We start from the raw sequence: 23,938 nt of genomic DNA, 5'->3' as shown, positions 1-23,938 counted from the left end.
TGTCTCCCTCTGCTGGAACACTGACTTCTTTCATTTAATGCCTGCAGACTATAAAAGAGAAACCAACCCAAAAAGTTTGGTTGATTAGTCTGTGGCATTCTTTTAAACTGTTGCTTATGGCGGTCTCTGTGAGCTTCTCAGTGACATTCAGCCATCCAGGTATCCCGCCTGCAGTAGACGGAATGTGGCAATGGAACGCTGGCTGCGCGTGTCATAATAGGCTCTGAGCCTTTATATACCTGCGCACAGCAGCAGCCACCTTCAGTCTGCTGCTGGACAGCCAGCAGCAGCAGCAGCAGGAGAGGTAATTAATCAGCAACCCTCCTGCTAAGGGTAGACAGCTGCTCGTTCCACCCCCCCCCCGCCTTAATTGGTTCTCCTCCCTTCCAACGGTGTTGAGGCGGGTGGGAACAGCCGGGGGTTGAGGGTACTGTGCTAAAAGAGGTGGAGTTATGCAGATCTAAAACGCGTGGATTGCAGCAGCAGCAAGCCGAAAAGTGCAGGCATGTGAGGGATCTAGAGGTTGACAGCATGTCTTCTTAACGGGAGTCCAGGTGGCCATCTCCACAAATGGACTTTTCAGAATCCTTGGGTGGCACCGTAGTCGGAAACCAATTCTGGTTATCGCTTCTCGGCCTTTTGGCTAAGATCAAGTGTAGTATCTGTTCTTATCAGTTTAATATCTGATACGTCCCCTATCTGGGGACCATATATTAAATGGATTTTTAGAACAGGGAGATGGAAAAAGAGCTTGCTCTGTCCACTCCACGCATTGACCTGGTATTGCAGTATCTCCAGGACCGGTGCACCCCTTCTTTAATGCAGTTTCTAAAATCAGAAAGAATTGAATTCAATGCTTTTTGTTCATTTTGCTTGTTTGTCGGATTTTGGGATGGACTCTTTGGCTTTGCTTTTCTTCTCCTCATTGAATTTTTCATGTTAAAAGTTGCAGAAGCCAGATGACAAGCTCATTTTGGTTCAACTTCAGCAACTGTGCATTGCATTGCCATGTAATGTAATGTAATGCAATGCTATCTATCTAGCTCTCCCTCTATACTTCCTTTTGGATAAACAGACATATTAGGCAAGCATTTTGGAGCTTTCACCTAAATAACTACAGGTGGTGAGATAAGCTGCACAATATAATTGACCTTTCAGTATATTGTTGCACACACACCATCTATTTAGCAAATGCCCTTGTTATCAACAGCAGCCTTTTAAACTCACCTGAGCTAACAGGTATGTGAGCTGGTTACTCTGCTGCGCTTAAAATTTCTTTTTTGGTTTGCTACAATGCCTTTTCTGAAACGTTGTCTCCCTCTGCTGGAACACTGACTTCTTTCATTTAATGCCTGCAGACTATAAAAGAGAAACCAACCCAAAAAGTTTGGTTGATTAGTCTGTGGCATTCTTTTAAACTGTTGCTTATGGCGGTCTCTGTGAGCTTCTCAGTGACATTCAGCCATCCAGGTATCCCGCCTGCAGTAGACGGAATGTGGCAATGGAACGCTGGCTGCGCGTGTCATAATAGGCTCTGAGCCTTTATATACCTGCGCACAGCAGCAGCCACCTTCAGTCTGCTGCTGGACAGCCAGCAGCAGCAGCAGCAGGAGAGGTAATTAATCAGCAACCCTCCTGCTAAGGGTAGACAGCTGCTCGTTCCACCCCCCCCCCCCGCCTTAATTGGTTCTCCTCCCTTCCAACGGTGTTGAGGCGGGTGGGAACAGCCGGGGGTTGAGGGTACTGTGCTAAAAGAGGTGGAGTTATGCAGATCTAAAACGCGTGGATTGCAGCAGCAGCAAGCCGAAAAGTGCAGGCATGTGAGGGATCTAGAGGTTGACAGCATGTCTTCTTAACGGGAGTCCAGGTGGCCATCTCCACAAATGGACTTTTCAGAATCCTTGGGTGGCACCGTAGTCGGAAACCAATTCTGGTTATCGCTTCTCGGCCTTTTGGCTAAGATCAAGTGTAGTATCTGTTCTTATCAGTTTAATATCTGATACGTCCCCTATCTGGGGACCATATATTAAATGGATTTTTAGAACAGGGAGATGGAAAAAGAGCTTGCTCTGTCCACTCCACGCATTGACCTGGTATTGCAGTATCTCCAGGACCGGTGCACCCCTTCTTTAATGCAGTTTCTAAAATCAGAAAGAATTGAATTCAATGCTTTTTGTTCATTTTGCTTGTTTGTTGGATTTTGGGATGGACTCTTTGGCTTTGCTTTTCTTCTCCTCATTGGATTTTTCATGTTAAAAGTTGCAGAAGCCAGATGACAAGCTCATTTTCGTTCAACTTCAGCAACTGTGCATTGCATTGCCATGTAATGTAATGTAATGCAATGCTATCTATCTAGCTCTCCCTCTATACTTCCTTTTGGATAAACAGACATATTAGGCAAGCATTTTGGAGCTTTCACCTAAATAACTACAGGTGGTGAGATAAGCTGCACAATATAATTGACCTTTCAGTATATTGTTGCACACACACCATCTATTTAGCAAATGCCCTTGTTATCAACAGCAGCCTTTTAAACTCACCTGAGCTAACAGGTATGTGAGCTGGTTTCTCTGCTGCGCTTAAAATTTCTTTTTTGGTTTGCTACAATGCCTTTTCTGAAACGTTGTCTCCCTCTGCTGGAACACTGACTTCTTTCATTTAATGCCTGCAGACTATAAAAGAGAAACCAACCCAAAAAGTTTGGTTGATTAGTCTGTGGCATTCTTTTAAACTGTTGCTTATGGCGGTCTCTGTGAGCTTCTCAGTGACATTCAGCCATCCAGGTATCCCGCCTGCAGTAGACGGAATGTGGCAATGGAACGCTGGCTGCGCGTGTCATAATAGGCTCTGAGCCTTTATATACCTGCGCACAGCAGCAGCCACCTTCAGTCTGCTGCTGGACAGCCAGCAGCAGCAGCAGCAGGAGAGGTAATTAATCAGCAATCCTCCTGCTAAGGGTAGACAGCTGCTCGTTCCACCCCCCCCCCCCCCGCCTCAATTGGTTCTCCTCCCTTCCAACGGTGTTGAGGCGGGTGGGAACAGCCGGGGGTTGAGGGTACTGTGCTAAAAGAGGTGGAGTTATGCGGATCTAAAACGCGTGGATTGCAGCAGCAGCAAGCCGAAAAGTGCAGGCATGTGAGGGATCTAGAGGTTGACAGCATGTCTTCTTAACGGAGTCCAGGTGGCCATCTCCACAAATGGACTTTTCAGAATCCTTGGGTGGCACCGTAGTTGGAAACCAATTCTGGTTATCGCTTCTCGGCCTTTTGGCTAAGATCAAGTGTAGTATCTGTTCTTATCAGTTTAATATCTGATACGTCCCCTATCTGGGGACCATATATTAAATGGATTTTTAGAACAGGGAGATGGAAAAAGAGCTTGCTCTGTCCACTCCACGCATTGACCTGGTATTGCAGTATCTCCAGGACCGGTGCACCCCTTCTTTAATGCAGTTTCTAAAATCAGAAAGAATTGAATTCAATGCTTTTTGTTCATTTTGCTTGTTTGTCGGATTTTGGGATGGACTCTTTGGCTTTGCTTTTCTTCTCCTCATTGGAATTTCATGTTAAAAGTTGCAGAAGCCAGATGACAAGCTCATTTTGGTTCAACTTCAGCAACTGTGCATTGCATTGCCATGTAATGTAATGTAATGCAATGCTATCTATCTAGCTCTCCCTCTATACTTCCTTTTGGATAAACAGACATATTAGGCAAGCATTTTGGAGCTTTCACCTAAATAACTACAGGTGGTGAGATAAGCTGCACAATATAATTGACCTTTCAGTATATTGTTGCACACACACCATCTATTTAGCAAATGCCCTTGTTATCAACAGCAGCCTTTTAAACTCACCTGAGCTAACAGGTATGTGAGCTGGTTACTCTGCTGCGCTTAAAATTTCTTTTTTGGTTTGCTACAATGCCTTTTCTGAAACGTTGTCTCCCTCTGCTGGAACACTGACTTCTTTCATTTAATGCCTGCAGACTATAAAAGAGAAACCAACCCAAAAAGTTTGGTTGATTAGTCTGTGGCATTCTTTTAAACTGTTGCTTATGGCGGTCTCTGTGAGCTTCTCAGTGACATTCAGCCATCCAGGTATCCCGCCTGCAGTAGACGGAATGTGGCAATGGAACGCTGGCTGCGCGTGTCATAATAGGCTCTGAGCCTTTATATACCTGCGCACAGCAGCAGCCACCTTCAGTCTGCTGCTGGACAGCCAGCAGCAGCAGCAGCAGGAGAGGTAATTAATCAGCAACCCTCCTGCTAAGGGTAGACAGCTGCTCGTTCCACCCCCCCCCCGCCTTAATTGGTTCTCCTCCCTTCCAACGGTGTTGAGGCGGGTGGGAACAGCCGGGGGTTGAGGGTACTGTGCTAAAAGAGGTGGAGTTATGCAGATCTAAAACGCGTGGATTGCAGCAGCAGCAAGCCGAAAAGTGCAGGCATGTGAGGGATCTAGAGGTTGACAGCATGTCTTCTTAACGGGAGTCCAGGTGGCCATCTCCACAAATGGACTTTTCAGAATCCTTGGGTGGCACCGTAGTCGGAAACCAATTCTGGTTATCGCTTCTCGGCCTTTTGGCTAAGATCAAGTGTAGTATCTGTTCTTATCAGTTTAATATCTGATACGTCCCCTATCTGGGGACCATATATTAAATGGATTTTTAGAACAGGGAGATGGAAAAAGAGCTTGCTCTGTCCACTCCACGCATTGACCTGGTATTGCAGTATCTCCAGGACCGGTGCACCCCTTCTTTAATGCAGTTTCTAAAATCAGAAAGAATTGAATTCAATGCTTTTTGTTCATTTTGCTTGTTTGTCGGATTTTGGGATGGACTCTTTGGCTTTGCTTTTCTTCTCCTCATTGAATTTTTCATGTTAAAAGTTGCAGAAGCCAGATGACAAGCTCATTTTGGTTCAACTTCAGCAACTGTGCATTGCATTGCCATGTAATGTAATGTAATGCAATGCTATCTATCTAGCTCTCCCTCTATACTTCCTTTTGGATAAACAGACATATTAGGCAAGCATTTTGGAGCTTTCACCTAAATAACTACAGGTGGTGAGATAAGCTGCACAATATAATTGACCTTTCAGTATATTGTTGCACACACACCATCTATTTAGCAAATGCCCTTGTTATCAACAGCAGCCTTTTAAACTCACCTGAGCTAACAGGTATGTGAGCTGGTTACTCTGCTGCGCTTAAAATTTCTTTTTTGGTTTGCTACAATGCCTTTTCTGAAACGTTGTCTCCCTCTGCTGGAACACTGACTTCTTTCATTTAATGCCTGCAGACTATAAAAGAGAAACCAACCCAAAAAGTTTGGTTGATTAGTCTGTGGCATTCTTTTAAACTGTTGCTTATGGCGGTCTCTGTGAGCTTCTCAGTGACATTCAGCCATCCAGGCATCCCGCATGCAGTAGACGGAATGTGGCAATGGAACGCTGGCTGCGCGTGTCATAATAGGCTCTGAGCCTTTATATACCTGCGCACAGCAGCAGCCACCTTCATTCTGCTGCTGGACAGCCAGCAGCAGCAGCAGCAGGAGAGGTAATTAATCAGCAACCCTCCTGCTAAGGGTAGACAGCTGCTCGTTCCACCCCCCCCCCCCCGCCTTAATTGGTTCTCCTCCCTTCCAACGGTGTTGAGGCGGGTGGGAACAGCCGGGGGTTGAGGGTACTGTGCTAAAAGAGGTGGAGTTATGCAGATCTAAAACGCGTGGATTGCAGCAGCAGCAAGCCGATAAGTGCAGGCATGTGAGGGATCTAGAGGTTGACAGCATGTCTTCTTAACGGGAGTCCAGGTGGCCATCTCCACAAATGGACTTTTCAGAATCCTTGGGTGGCACCGTAGTCGGAAACCAATTCTGGTTATCGCTTCTCGGCCTTTTGGCTAAGATCAAGTGTAGTATCTGTTCTTATCAGTTTAATATCTGATACGTCCCCTATCTGGGGACCATATATTAAATGGATTTTTAGAACAGGGAGATGGAAAAAGAGCTTGCTCTGTCCACTTCACGCATTGACCTGGTATTGCAGTATCTCCAGGACCGGTGCACCCCTTCTTTAATGCAGTTTCTAAAATCAGAAAGAATTGAATTCAATGCTTTTTGTTCATTTTGCTTGTTTGTCGGATTTTGGGATGGACTCTTTGGCTTTGCTTTTCTTCTCCTCATTGGATTTTTCATGTTAAAAGTTGCAGAAGCCAGATGACAAGCTCATTTTGGTTCAACTTCAGCAACTGTGCATTGCATTGCCATGTAATGTAATGTAATGCAATGCTATCTATCTAGCTCTCCCTCTATACTTCCTTTTGGATAAACAGACATATTAGGCAAGCATTTTGGAGCTTTCACCTAAATAACTACAGGTGGTGAGATAAGCTGCACAATATAATTGACCTTTCAGTATATTGTTGCACACACACCATCTATTTAGCAAATGCCCTTGTTATCAACAGCAGCCTTTTAAACTCACCTGAGCTAACAGGTATGTGAGCTGGTTTCTCTGCTGCGCTTAAAATTTCTTTTTTGGTTTGCTACAATGCCTTTTCTGAAACGTTGTCTCCCTCTGCTGGAACACTGACTTCTTTCATTTAATGCCTGCAGACTATAAAAGAGAAACCAACCCAAAAAGTTTGGTTGATTAGTCTGTGGCATTCTTTTAAACTGTTGCTTATGGCGGTCTCTGTGAGCTTCTCAGTGACATTCAGCCATCCAGGTATCCCGCCTGCAGTAGACGGAATGTGGCAATGGAACGCTGGCTGCGCGTGTCATAATAGGCTCTGAGCCTTTATATACCTGCGCACAGCAGCAGCCACCTTCAGTCTGCTGCTGGACAGCCAGCAGCAGCAGCAGCAGGAGAGGTAATTAATCAGCAATCCTCCTGCTAAGGGTAGACAGCTGCTCGTTCCACCCCCCCCCCCCCCCCCCGCCTCAATTGGTTCTCCTCCCTTCCAACGGTGTTGAGGCGGGTGGGAACAGCCGGGGGTTGAGGGTACTGTGCTAAAAGAGGTGGAGTTATGCGGATCTAAAACGCGTGGATTGCAGCAGCAGCAAGCCGAAAAGTGCAGGCATGTGAGGGATCTAGAGGTTGACAGCATGTCTTCTTAACGGAGTCCAGGTGGCCATCTCCACAAATGGACTTTTCAGAATCCTTGGGTGGCACCGTAGTTGGAAACCAATTCTGGTTATCGCTTCTCGGCCTTTTGGCTAAGATCAAGTGTAGTATCTGTTCTTATCAGTTTAATATCTGATACGTCCCCTATCTGGGGACCATATATTAAATGGATTTTTAGAACAGGGAGATGGAAAAAGAGCTTGCTCTGTCCACTCCACGCATTGACCTGGTATTGCAGTATCTCCAGGACCGGTGCACCCCTTCTTTAATGCAGTTTCTAAAATCAGAAAGAATTGAATTCAATGCTTTTTGTTCATTTTGCTTGTTTGTCGGATTTTGGGATGGACTCTTTGGCTTTGCTTTTCTTCTCCTCATTGGAATTTCATGTTAAAAGTTGCAGAAGCCAGATGACAAGCTCATTTTGGTTCAACTTCAGCAACTGTGCATTGCATTGCCATGTAATGTAATGTAATGCAATGCTATCTATCTAGCTCTCCCTCTATACTTCCTTTTGGATAAACAGACATATTAGGCAAGCATTTTGGAGCTTTCACCTAAATAACTACAGGTGGTGAGATAAGCTGCACAATATAATTGACCTTTCAGTATATTGTTGCACACACACCATCTATTTAGCAAATGCCCTTGTTATCAACAGCAGCCTTTTAAACTCACCTGAGCTAACAGGTATGTGAGCTGGTTACTCTGCTGCGCTTAAAATTTCTTTTTTGGTTTGCTACAATGCCTTTTCTGAAACGTTGTCTCCCTCTGCTGGAACACTGACTTCTTTCATTTAATGCCTGCAGACTATAAAAGAGAAACCAACCCAAAAAGTTTGGTTGATTAGTCTGTGGCATTCTTTTAAACTGTTGCTTATGGCGGTCTCTGTGAGCTTCTCAGTGACATTCAGCCATCCAGGTATCCCGCCTGCAGTAGACGGAATGTGGCAATGGAACGCTGGCTGCGCGTGTCATAATAGGCTCTGAGCCTTTATATACCTGCGCACAGCAGCAGCCACCTTCAGTCTGCTGCTGGACAGCCAGCAGCAGCAGCAGCAGGAGAGGTAATTAATCAGCAACCCTCCTGCTAAGGGTAGACAGCTGCTCGTTCCACCCCCCCCCCGCCTTAATTGGTTCTCCTCCCTTCCAACGGTGTTGAGGCGGGTGGGAACAGCCGGGGGTTGAGGGTACTGTGCTAAAAGAGGTGGAGTTATGCAGATCTAAAACGCGTGGATTGCAGCAGCAGCAAGCCGAAAAGTGCAGGCATGTGAGGGATCTAGAGGTTGACAGCATGTCTTCTTAACGGGAGTCCAGGTGGCCATCTCCACAAATGGACTTTTCAGAATCCTTGGGTGGCACCGTAGTCGGAAACCAATTCTGGTTATCGCTTCTCGGCCTTTTGGCTAAGATCAAGTGTAGTATCTGTTCTTATCAGTTTAATATCTGATACGTCCCCTATCTGGGGACCATATATTAAATGGATTTTTAGAACAGGGAGATGGAAAAAGAGCTTGCTCTGTCCACTCCACGCATTGACCTGGTATTGCAGTATCTCCAGGACCGGTGCACCCCTTCTTTAATGCAGTTTCTAAAATCAGAAAGAATTGAATTCAATGCTTTTTGTTCATTTTGCTTGTTTGTCGGATTTTGGGATGGACTCTTTGGCTTTGCTTTTCTTCTCCTCATTGGATTTTTCATGTTAAAAGTTGCAGAAGCCAGATGACAAGCTCATTTTGGTTCAACTTCAGCAACTGTGCATTGCATTGCCATGTAATGTAATGTAATGCAATGCTATCTATCTAGCTCTCCCTCTATACTTCCTTTTGGATAAACAGACATATTAGGCAAGCATTTTGGAGCTTTCACCTAAATAACTACAGGTGGTGAGATAAGCTGCACAATATAATTGACCTTTCAGTATATTGTTGCACACACACCATCTATTTAGCAAATGCCCTTGTTATCAACAGCAGCCTTTTAAACTCACCTGAGCTAACAGGTATGTGAGCTGGTTACTCTGCTGCGCTTAAAATTTCTTTTTTGGTTTGCTACAATGCCTTTTCTGAAACGTTGTCTCCCTCTGCTGGAACACTGACTTCTTTCATTTAATGCCTGCAGACTATAAAAGAGAAACCAACCCAAAAAGTTTGGTTGATTAGTCTGTGGCATTCTTTTAAACTGTTGCTTATGGCGGTCTCTGTGAGCTTCTCAGTGACATTCAGCCATCCAGGCATCCCGCATGCAGTAGACGGAATGTGGCAATGGAACGCTGGCTGCGCGTGTCATAATAGGCTCTGAGCCTTTATATACCTGCGCACAGCAGCAGCCACCTTCATTCTGCTGCTGGACAGCCAGCAGCAGCAGCAGCAGGAGAGGTAATTAATCAGCAACCCTCCTGCTAAGGGTAGACAGCTGCTCGTTCCACCCCCCCCCCCCCCCGCCTTAATTGGTTCTCCTCCCTTCCAACGGTGTTGAGGCGGGTGGGAACAGCCGGGGGTTGAGGGTACTGTGCTAAAAGAGGTGGAGTTATGCAGATCTAAAACGCGTGGATTGCAGCAGCAGCAAGCCGATAAGTGCAGGCATGTGAGGGATCTAGAGGTTGACAGCATGTCTTCTTAACGGGAGTCCAGGTGGCCATCTCCACAAATGGACTTTTCAGAATCCTTGGGTGGCACCGTAGTCGGAAACCAATTCTGGTTATCGCTTCTCGGCCTTTTGGCTAAGATCAAGTGTAGTATCTGTTCTTATCAGTTTAATATCTGATACGTCCCCTATCTGGGGACCATATATTAAATGGATTTTTAGAACAGGGAGATGGAAAAAGAGCTTGCTCTGTCCACTTCACGCATTGACCTGGTATTGCAGTATCTCCAGGACCGGTGCACCCCTTCTTTAATGCAGTTTCTAAAATCAGAAAGAATTGAATTCAATGCTTTTTGTTCATTTTGCTTGTTTGTCGGATTTTGGGATGGACTCTTTGGCTTTGCTTTTCTTCTCCTCATTGGATTTTTCATGTTAAAAGTTGCAGAAGCCAGATGACAAGCTCATTTTGGTTCAACTTCAGCAACTGTGCATTGCATTGCCATGTAATGTAATGTAATGCAATGCTATCTATCTAGCTCTCCCTCTATACTTCCTTTTGGATAAACAGACATATTAGGCAAGCATTTTGGAGCTTTCACCTAAATAACTACAGGTGGTGAGATAAGCTGCACAATATAATTGACCTTTCAGTATATTGTTGCACACACACCATCTATTTAGCAAATGCCCTTGTTATCAGCAGCAGCCTTTTAAACTCACCTGAGCTAACAGGTATGTGAGCTGGTTTCTCTGCTGCGCTTAAAATTTCTTTTTTGGTTTGCTACAATGCCTTTTCTGAAACGTTGTCTCCCTCTGCTGGAACACTGACTTCTTTCATTTAATGCCTGCAGACTATAAAAGAGAAACCAACCCAAAAAGTTTGGTTGATTAGTCTGTGGCATTCTTTTAAACTGTTGCTTATGGCGGTCTCTGTGAGCTTCTCAGTGACATTCAGCCATCCAGGTATCCCGCCTGCAGTAGACGGAATGTGGCAATGGAACGCTGGCTGCGCGTGTCATAATAGGCTCTGAGCCTTTATATACCTGCGCACAGCAGCAGCCACCTTCAGTCTGCTGCTGGACAGCCAGCAGCAGCAGCAGCAGGAGAGGTAATTAATCAGCAACCCTCCTGCTAAGGGTAGACAGCTGCTCGTTCCACCCCCCCCCCCGCCTTAATTGGTTCTCCTCCCTTCCAACGGTGTTGAGGCGGGTGGGAACAGCCGGGGGTTGAGGGTACTGTGCTAAAAGAGGTGGAGTTATGCAGATCTAAAACGCGTGGATTGCAGCAGCAGCAAGCCGAAAAGTGCAGGCATGTGAGGGATCTAGAGGTTGACAGCATGTCTTCTTAACGGGAGTCCAGGTGGCCATCTCCACAAATGGACTTTTCAGAATCCTTGGGTGGCACCGTAGTCGGAAACCAATTCTGGTTATCGCTTCTCGGCCTTTTGGCTAAGATCAAGTGTAGTATCTGTTCTTATCAGTTTAATATCTGATACGTCCCCTATCTGGGGACCATATATTAAATGGATTTTTAGAACAGGGAGATGGAAAAAGAGCTTGCTCTGTCCACTCCACGCATTGACCTGGTATTGCAGTATCTCCAGGACCGGTGCACCCCTTCTTTAATGCAGTTTCTAAAATCAGAAAGAATTGAATTCAATGCTTTTTGTTCATTTTGCTTGTTTGTCGGATTTTGGGATGGACTCTTTGGCTTTGCTTTTCTTCTCCTCATTGGATTTTTCATGTTAAAAGTTGCAGAAGCCAGATGACAAGCTCATTTTGGTTCAACTTCAGCAACTGTGCATTGCATTGCCATGTAATGTAATGTAATGCAATGCTATCTATCTAGCTCTCCCTCTATACTTCCTTTTGGATAAACAGACATATTAGGCAAGCATTTTGGAGCTTTCACCTAAATAACTACAGGTGGTGAGATAAGCTGCACAATATAATTGACCTTTCAGTATATTGTTGCACACACACCATCTATTTAGCAAATGCCCTTGTTATCAACAGCAGCCTTTTAAACTCACCTGAGCTAACAGGTATGTGAGCTGGTTACTCTGCTGCGCTTAAAATTTCTTTTTTGGTTTGCTACAATGCCTTTTCTGAAACGTTGTCTCCCTCTGCTGGAACACTGACTTCTTTCATTTAATGCCTGCAGACTATAAAAGAGAAACCAACCCAAAAAGTTTGGTTGATTAGTCTGTGGCATTCTTTTAAACTGTTGCTTATGGCGGTCTCTGTGAGCTTCTCAGTGACATTCAGCCATCCAGGTATCCCGCCTGCAGTAGACGGAATGTGGCAATGGAACGCTGGCTGCGCGTGTCATAATAGGCTCTGAGCCTTTATATACCTGCGCACAGCAGCAGCCACCTTCAGTCTGCTGCTGGACAGCCAGCAGCAGCAGCAGCAGGAGAGGTAATTAATCAGCAACCCTCCTGCTAAGGGTAGACAGCTGCTCGTTCCACCCCCCCCCCCGCCTTAATTGGTTCTCCTCCCTTCCAACGGTGTTGAGGCGGGTGGGAACAGCCGGGGGTTGAGGGTACTGTGCTAAAAGAGGTGGAGTTATGCAGATCTAAAACGCGTGGATTGCAGCAGCAGCAAGCCGAAAAGTGCAGGCATGTGAGGGATCTAGAGGTTGACAGCATGTCTTCTTAACGGGAGTCCAGGTGGCCATCTCCACAAATGGACTTTTCAGAATCTTTGGGTGGCACCGTAGTCGGAAACCAATTCTGGTTATCGCTTCTCGGCCTTTTGGCTAAGATCAAGTGTAGTATCTGTTCTTATCAGTTTAATATCTGATACGTCCCCTATATGGGGACCATATATTAAATGGATTTTTAGAACAGGGAGATGGAAAAAGAGCTTGCTCTGTCCACTCCACGCATTGACCTGGTATTGCAGTATCTCCAGGACCGGTGCACCCCTTCTTTAATGCAGTTTCTAAAATCAGAAAGAATTGAATTCAATGCTTTTTGTTCATTTTGCTTGTTTGTCGGATTTTGGGATGGACTCTTTGGCTTTGCTTTTCTTCTCCTCATTGGATTTTTCATGTTAAAAGTTGCAGAAGCCAGATGACAAGCTCATTTTGGTTCAACTTCAGCAACTGTGCATTGCATTGCCATGTAATGTAATGTAATGCAATGCTATCTATCTAGCTCTCCCTCTATACTTCCTTTTGGATAAACAGACATATTAGGCAAGCATTTTGGAGCTTTCACCTAAATAACTACAGGTGGTGAGATAAGCTGCACAATATAATTGACCTTTCAGTATATTGTTGCACACACACCATCTATTTAGCAAATGCCCTTGTTATCAACAGCAGCCTTTTAAACTCACCTGAGCTAACAGGTATGTGAGCTGGTTACTCTGCTGCGCTTAAAATTTCTTTTTTGGTTTGCTACAATGCCTTTTCTGAAACGTTGTCTCCCTCTGCTGGAACACTGACTTCTTTCATTTAATGCCTGCAGACTATAAAAGAGAAACCAACCCAAAAAGTTTGGTTGATTAGTCTGTGGCATTCTTTTAAACTGTTGCTTATGGCGGTCTCTGTGAGCTTCTCAGTGACATTCAGCCATCCAGGTATCCCGCCTGCAGTAGACGGAATGTGGCAATGGAACGCTGGCTGCGCATGTCATAATAGGCTCTGAGCCTTTATATACCTGCGCACAGCAGCAGCCACCTTCAGTCTGCTGCTGGACAGCCAGCAGCAGCAGCAGCAGGAGAGGTAATTAATCAGCAACCCTCCTGCTAAGGGTAGACAGCTGCTCGTTCCACCCCCCCCCCCGCCTTAATTGGTTCTCCTCCCTTCCAACGGTGTTGAGGCGGGTGGAAACAGCCAGGGGTTGAGGGTACTGTGCTAAAAGAGGTGGAGTTATGCAGATCTAAAACGCGTGGATTGCAGCAGCAGCAAGCCGAAAAGTGCAGGCATGTGAGGGATCTAGAGGTTGACAGCATGTCTTCTTAACGGGAGTCCAGGTGGCCATCTCCACAAATGGACTTTTCAGAATCCTTGGGTGGCACCGTAGTCGGAAACCAATTCTGGTTATCGCTTCTCGGCCTTTTGGCTAAGATCAAGTGTAGTATCTGTTCTTATCAGTTTAATATCTGATACGTCCCCTATCTCGGGACCATATATTAAATGGATTTTTAGAACAGGGAGATGGAAAAAGAGCTAGCTCTGTCCACTCCACGCATTGACCTGGTATTGCAGTATCTCCAGGACCGGTGCACCCCTTCTTTAATGCAGTTTCTAAAATCAGAAAGAATTGAATTCAATGCTTTTTGTTCATTTTGCTTGTTTGTCGGATTTTGGGATGGACTCTTTGGCTTTGCTTTTCTTCTCCTCATTGGATTTTTCATGTTAAAAGTTGCAGAAGCCAGATGACAAGCTCATTTTGGTTCAACTTCAGCAACTGTGCATTGCATTGCCATGTAATGTAATGTAATGCAATGCTATCTATCTAGCTCTCCCTCTATACTTCCTTTTGGATAAACAGACATATTAGGCAAGCATTTTGGAGCTTTCACCTAAATAACTACAGGTGGTGAGATAAGCTGCACAATATAATTGACCTTTCAGTATATTGTTGCACACACACCATCTATTTAGCAAATGCCCTTGTTATCAACAGCAGGCTTTTAAACTCACCTGAGCTAACAGGTATGTGAGCTGGTTACTCTGCTGTGCTTAAAATTTCTTTTTTGGTTTGCTACAATGCCTTTTCTGAAACGTTGTCTCCCTCTGCTGGAACACTGACTTCTTTCATTTAATGCCTGCGGACTATAAAAGAGAAACCAACCCAAAAAGTTTGGTTGATTAGTCTGTGGCATTCTTTTAAACTGTTGCTTATGGCGGTCTCTGTGAGCTTCTCAGTGACATTCAGCCATCCAGGTATCCCGCCTGCAGTAGACGGAATGTGGCAATGGAACGCTGGCTGCGCGTGTCATAATAGGCTCTGAGCCTTTATATACCTGCGCACAGCAGCAGCCACCTTCAGTCTGCTGCTGGACAGCCAGCAGCAGCAGCAGCAGGAGAGGTAATTAATCAGCAACCCTCCTGCTAAGGGTAGACAGCTGCTCGTTCCACCCCCCCCCCCGCCTTAATTGGTTCTCCTCCCTTCCAACGGTGTTGAGGCGGGTGGGAACAGCCGGGGGTTGAGGGTACTGTGCTAAAAGAGGTGGAGTTATGCAGATCTAAAACGCGTGGATTGCAGCAGCAGCAAGCCGAAAAGTGCAGGCATGTGAGGGATCTAGAGGTTGACAGCATGTCTTCTTAACGGGAGTCCAGGTGGCCATCTCCACAAATGGACTTTTCAGAATCCTTGGGTGGCACCGTAGTCGGAAACCAATTCTGGTTATCGCTTCTCGGCCTTTTGGCTAAGATCAAGTGTAGTATCTGTTCTTATCAGTTTAATATCTGATACGTCCCCTATCTGGGGACCATATATTAAATGGATTTTTAGAACAGGGAGATGGAAAAAGGCTTTGCTCTGTCCACTCCACGCATTGACCTGGTATTGCAGTATCTCCAGGACCGGTGCACCCCTTCTTTAATGCAGTTTCTAAAATCAGAAAGAATTGAATTCAATGCTTTTTGTTCATTTTGCTTGTTTGTCGGATTTTGGGATGGACTCTTTGGCTTTGCTTTTCTTCTCCTCATTGGATTTTTCATGTTAAAAGTTGCAGAAGCCAGATGACAAGCTCATTTTGGTTCAACTTCAGCAACTGTGCATTGCATTGCCATGTAATGTAATGTAATGCAATGCTATCTATCTAGCTCTCCCTCTATACTTCCTTTTGGATAAACAGACATATTAGGCAAGCATTTTGGAGCTTTCACCTAAATAACTACAGGTGGTGAGATAAGCTGCACAATATAATTGACCTTTCAGTATATTGTTGCACACACACCATCTATTTAGCAAATGCCCTTGTTATCAACAGCAGCCTTTTAAACTCACCTGAGCTAACAGGTATGTGAGCTGGTTACTCTGCTGCGCTTAAAATTTCTTTTTTGGTTTGCTACAATGCCTTTTCTGAAACGTTGTCTCCCTCTGCTGGAACACTGACTTCTTTCATTTAATGCCTGCAGACTATAAAAGAGAAACCAACCCAAAAAGTTTGGTTGATTAGTCTGTGGCATTCTTTTAAACTGTTGCTTATGGCGGTCTCTGTGAGCTTCTCAGTGACATTCAGCCATCCAGGTATCCCGCCTGCAGTAGACGGAATGTGGCAATGGAACGCTGGCTGCGCGTGTCATAATAGGCTCTGAGCCTTTATATACCTGCGCACAGCAGCAGCCACCTTCAGTCTGCTGCTGGACAGCCAGCAGCAGCAGCAGCAGGAGAGGTAATTAATCAGCAACCCTCCTGCTAATGGTAGACAGCTGCTCGTTCCACCCCCCCCCCCGCCTTAATTGGTTCTCCTCCCTTCCAACGGTGTTGAGGCGGGTGGGAACAGCCGGGGGTTGAGGGTACTGTGCTAAAAGAGGTGGAGTTATGCAGATCTAAAACGCGTGGATTGCAGCAGCAGCAAGCCGAAAAGTGCAGGCATGTGAGGGATCTAGAGGTTGACAGCATGTCTTCTTAACGGGAGTCCAGGTGGCCATCTCCACAAATGGACTTTTCAGAATCCTTGGGTGGCACCGTAGTCGGAAACCAATTCTGGTTATCGCTTCTCGTCCTTTTGGCTAAGATCAAGTGTAGTATCTGTTCTTATCAGTTTAATATCTGATACGTCCCCTATCTGGGGACCATATATTAAATGGATTTTTAGAACAGGGAGATGGAAAAAGAGCTTGCTCTGTCCACTCCACGCATTGACCTGGTATTGCAGTATCTCCAGGACCGGTGCACCCCTTCTTTAATGCAGTTTCTAAAATCAGAAAGAATTGAATTCAATGCTTTTTGTTCATTTTGCTTGTTTGTCGGATTTTGGGATGGACTCTTTGGCTTTGCTTTTCTTCTCCTCATTGGATTTTTCATGTTAAAAGTTGCAGAAGCCAGATGACAAGCTCATTTTGGTTCAACTTCAGCAACTGTGCATTGCATTGCCATGTAATGTAATGTAATGCAATGCTATCTATCTAGCTCTCCCTCTATACTTCCTTTTGGATAAACAGACATATTAGGCAAGCATTTTGGAGCTTTCACCTAAATAACTACAGGTGGTGAGATAAGCTGCACAATATAATTGACCTTTCAGTATATTGTTGCACACACACCATCTATTTAGCAAATGCCCTTGTTATCAACAGCAGCCTTTTAAACTCACCTGAGCTAACAGGTATGTGAGCTGGTTACTCTGCTGCGCTTAAAATTTCTTTTTTGGTTTGCTACAATGCCTTTTCTGAAACGTTGTCTCCCTCTGCTGGAACACTGACTTCTTTCATTTAATGCCTGCAGACTATAAAAGAGAAACCAACCCAAAAAGTTTGGTTGATTAGTCTGTGGCATTCTTTTAAACTGTTGCTTATGGCGGTCTCTGTGAGCTTCTCAGTGACATTCAGCCATCCAGGTATCCCGCCTGCAGTAGACGGAATGTGGCAATGGAACGCTGGCTGCGCGTGTCATAATAGGCTCTGAGCCTTTATATACCTGCGCACAGCAGCAGCCACCTTCAGTCTGCTGCTGGACAGCCAGCAGCAGCAGCAGCAGGAGAGGTAATTAATCAGCAACCCTCCTGCTAAGGGTAGACAGCTGCTCGTTCCACCCCCCCCCGCCTTAATTGGTTCTCCTCCCTTCCAACGGTGTTGAGGCGGGTGGGAACAGCCGGGGGTTGAGGGTACTGTGCTAAAAGAGGTGGAGTTATGCAGATCTAAAACGCGTGGATTGCAGCAGCAGCAAGCCGAAAAGTGCAGGCATGTGAGGGATCTAGAGGTTGACAGCATGTCTTCTTAACGGGAGTCCAGGTGGCCATCTCCACAAATGGACTTTTCAGAATCCTTGGGTGGCACCGTAGTCGGAAACCAATTCTGGTTATCGCTTCTCGGCCTTTTGGCTAAGATCAAGTGTAGTATCTGTTCTTATCAGTTTAATATCTGATACGTCCCCTATCTGGGGACCATATATTAAATGGATTTTTAGAACAGGGAGATGGAAAAAGAGCTTGCTCTGTCCACTCCACGCATTGACCTGGTATTGCAGTATCTCCAGGACCGGTGCACCCCTTCTTTAATGCAGTTTCTAAAATCAGAAAGAATTGAATTCAATGCTTTTTGTTCATTTTGCTTGTTTGTCGGATTTTGGGATGGACTCTTTGGCTTTGCTTTTCTTCTCCTCATTGGATTTTTCATGTTAAAAGTTGCAGAAGCCAGATGACAAGCTCATTTTGGTTCAACTTCAGCAACTGTGCATTGCATTGCCATGTAATGTAATGTAATGCAATGCTATCTATCTAGCTCTCCCTCTATACTTCCTTTTGGATAAACAGACATATTAGGCAAGCATTTTGGAGCTTTCACCTAAATAACTACAGGTGGTGAGATAAGCTGCACAATATAATTGACCTTTCAGTATATTGTTGCACACACACCATCTATTTAGCAAATGCCCTTGTTATCAACAGCAGCCTTTTAAACTCACCTGAGCTAACAGGTATGTGAGCTGGTTACTCTGCTGCGCTTAAAATTTCTTTTTTGGTTTGCTACAATGCCTTTTCTGAAACGTTGTCTCCCTCTGCTGGAACACTGACTTCTTTCATTTAATGCCTGCAGACTATAAAAGAGAAACCAACCCAAAAAGTTTGGTTGATTAGTCTGTGGCATTCTTTTAAACTGTTGCTTATGGCGGTCTCTGTGAGCTTCTCAGTGACATTCAGCCATCCAGGTATCCCGCCTGCAGTAGACGGAATGTGGCAATGGAACGCTGGCTGCGCGTGTCATAATAGGCTCTGAGCCTTTATATACCTGCGCACAGCAGCAGCCACCTTCAGTCTGCTGCTGGACAGCCAGCAGCAGCAGCAGCAGGAGAGGTAATTAATCAGCAACCCTCCTGCTAAGGGTAGACAGCTGCTCGTTCCACCCCCCCCCGCCTTAATTGGTTCTCCTCCCTTCCAACGGTGTTGAGGCGGGTGGGAACAGCCGGGGGTTGAGGGTACTGTGCTAAAAGAGGTGGAGTTATGCAGATCTAAAACGCGTGGATTGCAGCAGCAGCAAGCCGAAAAGTGCAGGCATGTGAGGGATCTAGAGGTTGACAGCATGTCTTCTTAACGGGAGTCCAGGTGGCCATCTCCACAAATGGACTTTTCAGAATCCTTGGGTGGCACCGTAGTCGGAAACCAATTCTGGTTATCGCTTCTCGGCCTTTTGGCTAAGATCAAGTGTAGTATCTGTTCTTATCAGTTTAATATCTGATACGTCCCCTATCTGGGGACCATATATTAAATGGATTTTTAGAACAGGGAGATGGAAAAAGAGCTTGCTCTGTCCACTCCACGCATTGACCTGGTATTGCAGTATCTCCAGGACCGGTGCACCCCTTCTTTAATGCAGTTTCTAAAATCAGAAAGAATTGAATTCAATGCTTTTTGTTCATTTTGCTTGTTTGTCGGATTTTGGGATGGACTCTTTGGCTTTGCTTTTCTTCTCCTCATTGGATTTTTCATGTTAAAAGTTGCAGAAGCCAGATGACAAGCTCATTTTGGTTCAACTTCAGCAACTGTGCATTGCATTGCCATGTAATGTAATGTAATGCAATGCTATCTATCTAGCTCTCCCTCTATACTTCCTTTTGGATAAACAGACATATTAGGCAAGCATTTTGGAGCTTTCACCTAAATAACTACAGGTGGTGAGATAAGCTGCACAATATAATTGACCTTTCAGTATATTGTTGCACACACACCATCTATTTAGCAAATGCCCTTGTTATCAACAGCAGCCTTTTAAACTCACCTGAGCTAACAGGTATGTGAGCTGGTTACTCTGCTGCGCTTAAAATTTCTTTTTTGGTTTGCTACAATGCCTTTTCTGAAACGTTGTCTCCCTCTGCTGGAACACTGACTTCTTTCATTTAATGCCTGCAGACTATAAAAGAGAAACCAACCCAAAAAGTTTGGTTGATTAGTCTGTGGCATTCTTTTAAACTGTTGCTTATGGCGGTCTCTGTGAGCTTCTCAGTGACATTCAGCCATCCAGGTATCCCGCCTGCAGTAGACGGAATGTGGCAATGGAACGCTGGCTGCGCGTGTCATAATAGGCTCTGAGCCTTTATATACCTGCGCACAGCAGCAGCCACCTTCAGTCTGCTGCTGGACAGCCAGCAGCAGCAGCAGCAGGAGAGGTAATTAATCAGCAACCCTCCTGCTAAGGGTAGACAGCTGCTCGTTCCACCCCCCCCCCCCGCCTTAATTGGTTCTCCTCCCTTCCAACGGTGTTGAGGCGGGTGGGAACAGCCGGGGGTTGAGGGTACTGTGCTAAAAGAGGTGGAGTTATGCAGATCTAAAACGCGTGGATTGCAGCAGCAGCAAGCCGAAAAGTGCAGGCATGTGAGGGATCTAGAGGTTGACAGCATGTCTTCTTAACGGGAGTCCAGGTGGCCATCTCCACAAATGGACTTTTCAGAATCCTTGGGTGGCACCGTAGTCGGAAACCAATTCTGGTTATCGCTTCTCGGCCTTTTGGCTAAGATCAAGTGTAGTATCTGTTCTTATCAGTTTAATATCTGATACGTCCCCTATCTGGGGACCATATATTAAATGGATTTTTAGAACAGGGAGATGGAAAAAGAGCTTGCTCTGTCCACTCCACGCATTGACCTGGTATTGCAGTATCTCCAGGACCGGTGCACCCCTTCTTTAATGCAGTTTCTAAAATCAGAAAGAATTGAATTCAATGCTTTTTGTTCATTTTGCTTGTTTGTCGGATTTTGGGATGGACTCTTTGGCTTTGCTTTTCTTCTCCTCATTGGATTTTTCATGTTAAAAGTTGCAGAAGCCAGATGACAAGCTCATTTTGGTTCAACTTCAGCAACTGTGCATTGCATTGCCATGTAATGTAATGTAATGCAATGCTATCTATCTAGCTCTCCCTCTATACTTCCTTTTGGATAAACAGACATATTAGGCAAGCATTTTGGAGCTTTCACCTAAATAACTACAGGTGGTGAGATAAGCTGCACAATATAATTGACCTTTCAGTATATTGTTGCACACACACCATCTATTTAGCAAATGCCCTTGTTATCAACAGCAGCCTTTTAAACTCACCTGAGCTAACAGGTATGTGAGCTGGTTACTCTGCTGCGCTTAAAATTTCTTTTTTGGTTTGCTACAATGCCTTTTCTGAAACGTTGTCTCCCTCTGCTGGAACACTGACTTCTTTCATTTAATGCCTGCAGACTATAAAAGAGAAACCAACCCAAAAAGTTTGGTTGATTAGTCTGTGGCATTCTTTTAAACTGTTGCTTATGGCGGTCTCTGTGAGCTTCTCAGTGACATTCAGCCATCCAGGTATCCCGCCTGCAGTAGACGGAATGTGGCAATGGAACGCTGGCTGCGCGTGTCATAATAGGCTCTGAGCCTTTATATACCTGCGCACAGCAGCAGCCACCTTCAGTCTGCTGCTGGACAGCCAGCAGCAGCAGCAGCAGGAGAGGTAATTAATCAGCAACCCTCCTGCTAAGGGTAGACAGCTGCTCGTTCCACCCCCCCCCCCCGCCTTAATTGGTTCTCCTCCCTTCCAACGGTGTTGAGGCGGGTGGGAACAGCCGGGGGTTGAGGGTACTGTGCTAAAAGAGGTGGAGTTATGCAGATCTAAAACGCGTGGATTGCAGCAGCAGCAAGCCGAAAAGTGCAGGCATGTGAGGGATCTAGAGGTTGACAGCATGTCTTCTTAACGGGAGTCCAGGTGGCCATCTCCACAAATGGACTTTTCAGAATCCTTGGGTGGCACCGTAGTCGGAAACCAATTCTGGTTATCGCTTCTCGGCCTTTTGGCTAAGATCAAGTGTAGTATCTGTTCTTATCAGTTTAATATCTGATACGTCCCCTATCTGGGGACCATATATTAAATGGATTTTTAGAACAGGGAGATGGAAAAAGAGCTTGCTCTGTCCACTCCACGCATTGACCTGGTATTGCAGTATCTCCAGGACCGGTGCACCCCTTCTTTAATGCAGTTTCTAAAATCAGAAAGAATTGAATTCAATGCTTTTTGTTCATTTTGCTTGTTTGTCGGATTTTGGGATGGACTCTTTGGCTTTGCTTTTCTTCTCCTCATTGGATTTTTCATGTTAAAAGTTGCAGAAGCCAGATGACAAGCTCATTTTGGTTCAACTTCAGCAACTGTGCATTGCATTGCCATGTAATGTAATGTAATGCAATGCTATCTATCTAGCTCTCCCTCTATACTTCCTTTTGGATAAACAGACATATTAGGCAAGCATTTTGGAGCTTTCACCTAAATAACTACAGGTGGTGAGATAAGCTGCACAATATAATTGACCTTTCAGTATATTGTTGCACACACACCATCTATTTAGCAAATGCCCTTGTTATCAACAGCAGCCTTTTAAACTCACCTGAGCTAACAGGTATGTGAGCTGGTTACTCTGCTGCGCTTAAAATTTCTTTTTTGGTTTGCTACAATGCCTTTTCTGAAACGTTGTCTCCCTCTGCTGGAACACTGACTTCTTTCATTTAATGCCTGCAGACTATAAAAGAGAAACCAACCCAAAAAGTTTGGTTGATTAGTCTGTGGCATTCTTTTAAACTGTTGCTTATGGCGGTCTCTGTGAGCTTCTCAGTGACATTCAGCCATCCAGGTATCCCGCCTGCAGTAGACGGAATGTGGCAATGGAACGCTGGCTGCGCGTGTCATAATAGGCTCTGAGCCTTTATATACCTGCGCACAGCAGCAGCCACCTTCAGTCTGCTGCTGGACAGCCAGCAGCAGCAGCAGCAGGAGAGGTAATTAATCAGCAACCCTCCTGCTGAGGGTAGACAGCTGCTCGTTACACCCCCCCCCGCCTTAATTGGTTCTCCTCCCTTCCAACGGTGTTGAGGCGGGTGGGAACAGCCGGGGGTTGAGGGTACTGTGCTAAAAGAGGTGGAGTTATGCAGATCTAAAACGCGTGGATTGCAGCAGCAGCAAGCCGAAAAGTGCAGGCATGTGAGGGATCTAGAGGTTGACAGCATGTCTTCTTAACGGGAGTCCAGGTGGCCATCTCCACAAATGGACTTTTCAGAATCCTTGGGTGGCACCGTAGTCGGAAACCAATTCTGGTTATCGCTTCTCGGCCTTTTGGCTAAGATCAAGTGTAGTATCTGTTCTTATCAGTTTAATATCTGATACGTCCCCTATCTGGGGACCATATATTAAATGGATTTTTAGAACAGGGAGATGGAAAAAGAGCTTGCTCTGTCCACTCCACGCATTGACCTGGTATTGCAGTATCTCCAGGACCGGTGCACCCCTTCTTTAATGCAGTTTCTAAAATCAGAAAGAATTGAATTCAATGCTTTTTGTTCATTTTGCTTGTTTGTCGGATTTTGGGATGGACTCTTTGGCTTTGCTTTTCTTCTCCTCATTGGATTTTTCATGTTAAAAGTTGCAGAAGCCAGATGACAAGCTCATTTTGGTTCAACTTCAGCAACTGTGCATTGCATTGCCATGTAATGTAATGTAATGCAATGCTATCTATCTAGCTCTCCCTCTATACTTCCTTTTGGATAAACAGACATATTAGGCAAGCATTTTGGAGCTTTCACCTAAATAACTACAGGTGGTGAGATAAGCTGCACAATATAATTGACCTTTCAGTATATTGTTGCACACACACCATCTATTTAGCAAATGCCCTTGTTATCAACAGCAGCCTTTTAAACTCACCTGAGCTAACAGGTATGTGAGCTGGTTACTCTGCTGCGCTTAAAATTTCTTTGTTGGTTTGCTACAATGCCTTTTCTGAAACGTTGTCTCCCTCTGCTGGAACACTGACTTCTTTCATTTAATGCCTGCAGACTATAAAAGAGAAACCAACCCAAAAAGTTTGGTTGATTAGTCTGTGGCATTCTTTTAAACTGTTGCTTATGGCGGTCTCTGTGAGCTTCTCAGTGACATTCAGCCATCCAGGTATCCCGCCTGCAGTAGACGGAATGTGGCAATGGAACGCTGGCTGCGCGTGTCATAATAGGCTCTGAGCCTTTATATACCTGCGCACAGCAGCAGCCACCTTCAGTCTGCTGCTGGACAGCCAGCAGCAGCAGCAGCAGGAGAGGTAATTAATCAG

The 23,938-nt window shown here is 45.2% G+C and overlaps 18 non-coding genes across 18 annotated transcripts; all 18 read left to right on the top strand.

The window, feature by feature from the left end:
* The first annotated feature begins 623 nt into the window (after positions 1-623).
* LOC141189802 (U2 spliceosomal RNA) lies at positions 624-814 on the top strand. The gene has a single exon (XR_012263846.1). It is a non-coding gene; the product is annotated as a U2 spliceosomal RNA (small nuclear RNA).
* A 1,122-nt stretch (positions 815-1,936) lies between these two features.
* On the top strand, positions 1,937-2,127 carry LOC141189801 (U2 spliceosomal RNA). Its single transcript, XR_012263845.1, has one exon. It is a non-coding gene; the product is annotated as a U2 spliceosomal RNA (small nuclear RNA).
* Positions 2,128-3,250: 1,123 nt separating this feature from the next.
* On the top strand, positions 3,251-3,441 carry LOC141189799 (U2 spliceosomal RNA). The gene has a single exon (XR_012263843.1). It is a non-coding gene; the product is annotated as a U2 spliceosomal RNA (small nuclear RNA).
* A 1,119-nt stretch (positions 3,442-4,560) lies between these two features.
* On the top strand, positions 4,561-4,751 carry LOC141189798 (U2 spliceosomal RNA). The gene has a single exon (XR_012263842.1). It is a non-coding gene; the product is annotated as a U2 spliceosomal RNA (small nuclear RNA).
* Positions 4,752-5,874: 1,123 nt separating this feature from the next.
* Positions 5,875-6,065, top strand: LOC141184497 (U2 spliceosomal RNA). Its single transcript, XR_012259246.1, has one exon. It is a non-coding gene; the product is annotated as a U2 spliceosomal RNA (small nuclear RNA).
* A 1,127-nt stretch (positions 6,066-7,192) lies between these two features.
* LOC141189797 (U2 spliceosomal RNA) lies at positions 7,193-7,383 on the top strand. Its single transcript, XR_012263841.1, has one exon. It is a non-coding gene; the product is annotated as a U2 spliceosomal RNA (small nuclear RNA).
* Positions 7,384-8,502: 1,119 nt separating this feature from the next.
* LOC141189796 (U2 spliceosomal RNA) lies at positions 8,503-8,693 on the top strand. The gene has a single exon (XR_012263840.1). It is a non-coding gene; the product is annotated as a U2 spliceosomal RNA (small nuclear RNA).
* A 1,125-nt stretch (positions 8,694-9,818) lies between these two features.
* On the top strand, positions 9,819-10,009 carry LOC141184496 (U2 spliceosomal RNA). Its single transcript, XR_012259245.1, has one exon. It is a non-coding gene; the product is annotated as a U2 spliceosomal RNA (small nuclear RNA).
* Positions 10,010-11,130: 1,121 nt separating this feature from the next.
* LOC141189795 (U2 spliceosomal RNA) lies at positions 11,131-11,321 on the top strand. Its single transcript, XR_012263839.1, has one exon. It is a non-coding gene; the product is annotated as a U2 spliceosomal RNA (small nuclear RNA).
* A 1,121-nt stretch (positions 11,322-12,442) lies between these two features.
* On the top strand, positions 12,443-12,633 carry LOC141191291 (U2 spliceosomal RNA). The gene has a single exon (XR_012265289.1). It is a non-coding gene; the product is annotated as a U2 spliceosomal RNA (small nuclear RNA).
* Positions 12,634-13,754: 1,121 nt separating this feature from the next.
* Positions 13,755-13,945, top strand: LOC141185543 (U2 spliceosomal RNA). Its single transcript, XR_012260196.1, has one exon. It is a non-coding gene; the product is annotated as a U2 spliceosomal RNA (small nuclear RNA).
* Positions 13,946-15,066: 1,121 nt separating this feature from the next.
* On the top strand, positions 15,067-15,257 carry LOC141185578 (U2 spliceosomal RNA). Its single transcript, XR_012260228.1, has one exon. It is a non-coding gene; the product is annotated as a U2 spliceosomal RNA (small nuclear RNA).
* Positions 15,258-16,378: 1,121 nt separating this feature from the next.
* Positions 16,379-16,569, top strand: LOC141185452 (U2 spliceosomal RNA). The gene has a single exon (XR_012260114.1). It is a non-coding gene; the product is annotated as a U2 spliceosomal RNA (small nuclear RNA).
* Positions 16,570-17,688: 1,119 nt separating this feature from the next.
* LOC141189794 (U2 spliceosomal RNA) lies at positions 17,689-17,879 on the top strand. Its single transcript, XR_012263838.1, has one exon. It is a non-coding gene; the product is annotated as a U2 spliceosomal RNA (small nuclear RNA).
* A 1,119-nt stretch (positions 17,880-18,998) lies between these two features.
* On the top strand, positions 18,999-19,189 carry LOC141189793 (U2 spliceosomal RNA). Its single transcript, XR_012263837.1, has one exon. It is a non-coding gene; the product is annotated as a U2 spliceosomal RNA (small nuclear RNA).
* Positions 19,190-20,311: 1,122 nt separating this feature from the next.
* Positions 20,312-20,502, top strand: LOC141189792 (U2 spliceosomal RNA). Its single transcript, XR_012263836.1, has one exon. It is a non-coding gene; the product is annotated as a U2 spliceosomal RNA (small nuclear RNA).
* Positions 20,503-21,624: 1,122 nt separating this feature from the next.
* LOC141189791 (U2 spliceosomal RNA) lies at positions 21,625-21,815 on the top strand. Its single transcript, XR_012263835.1, has one exon. It is a non-coding gene; the product is annotated as a U2 spliceosomal RNA (small nuclear RNA).
* Positions 21,816-22,934: 1,119 nt separating this feature from the next.
* Positions 22,935-23,125, top strand: LOC141189790 (U2 spliceosomal RNA). The gene has a single exon (XR_012263834.1). It is a non-coding gene; the product is annotated as a U2 spliceosomal RNA (small nuclear RNA).
* The last annotated feature ends 813 nt before the right edge of the window (positions 23,126-23,938 follow it).

Source organism: Phyllobates terribilis, unplaced genomic scaffold, assembly GCF_046119375.1.
Source record: "Phyllobates terribilis strain yellow unplaced genomic scaffold, ASM4611937v1 Scaffold_40__1_contigs__length_11209783, whole genome shotgun sequence".
NCBI lineage: Eukaryota > Metazoa > Chordata > Amphibia > Anura > Dendrobatidae > Phyllobates > Phyllobates terribilis.
This window is presented reverse-complemented; position numbering and strand designations above follow the sequence as displayed.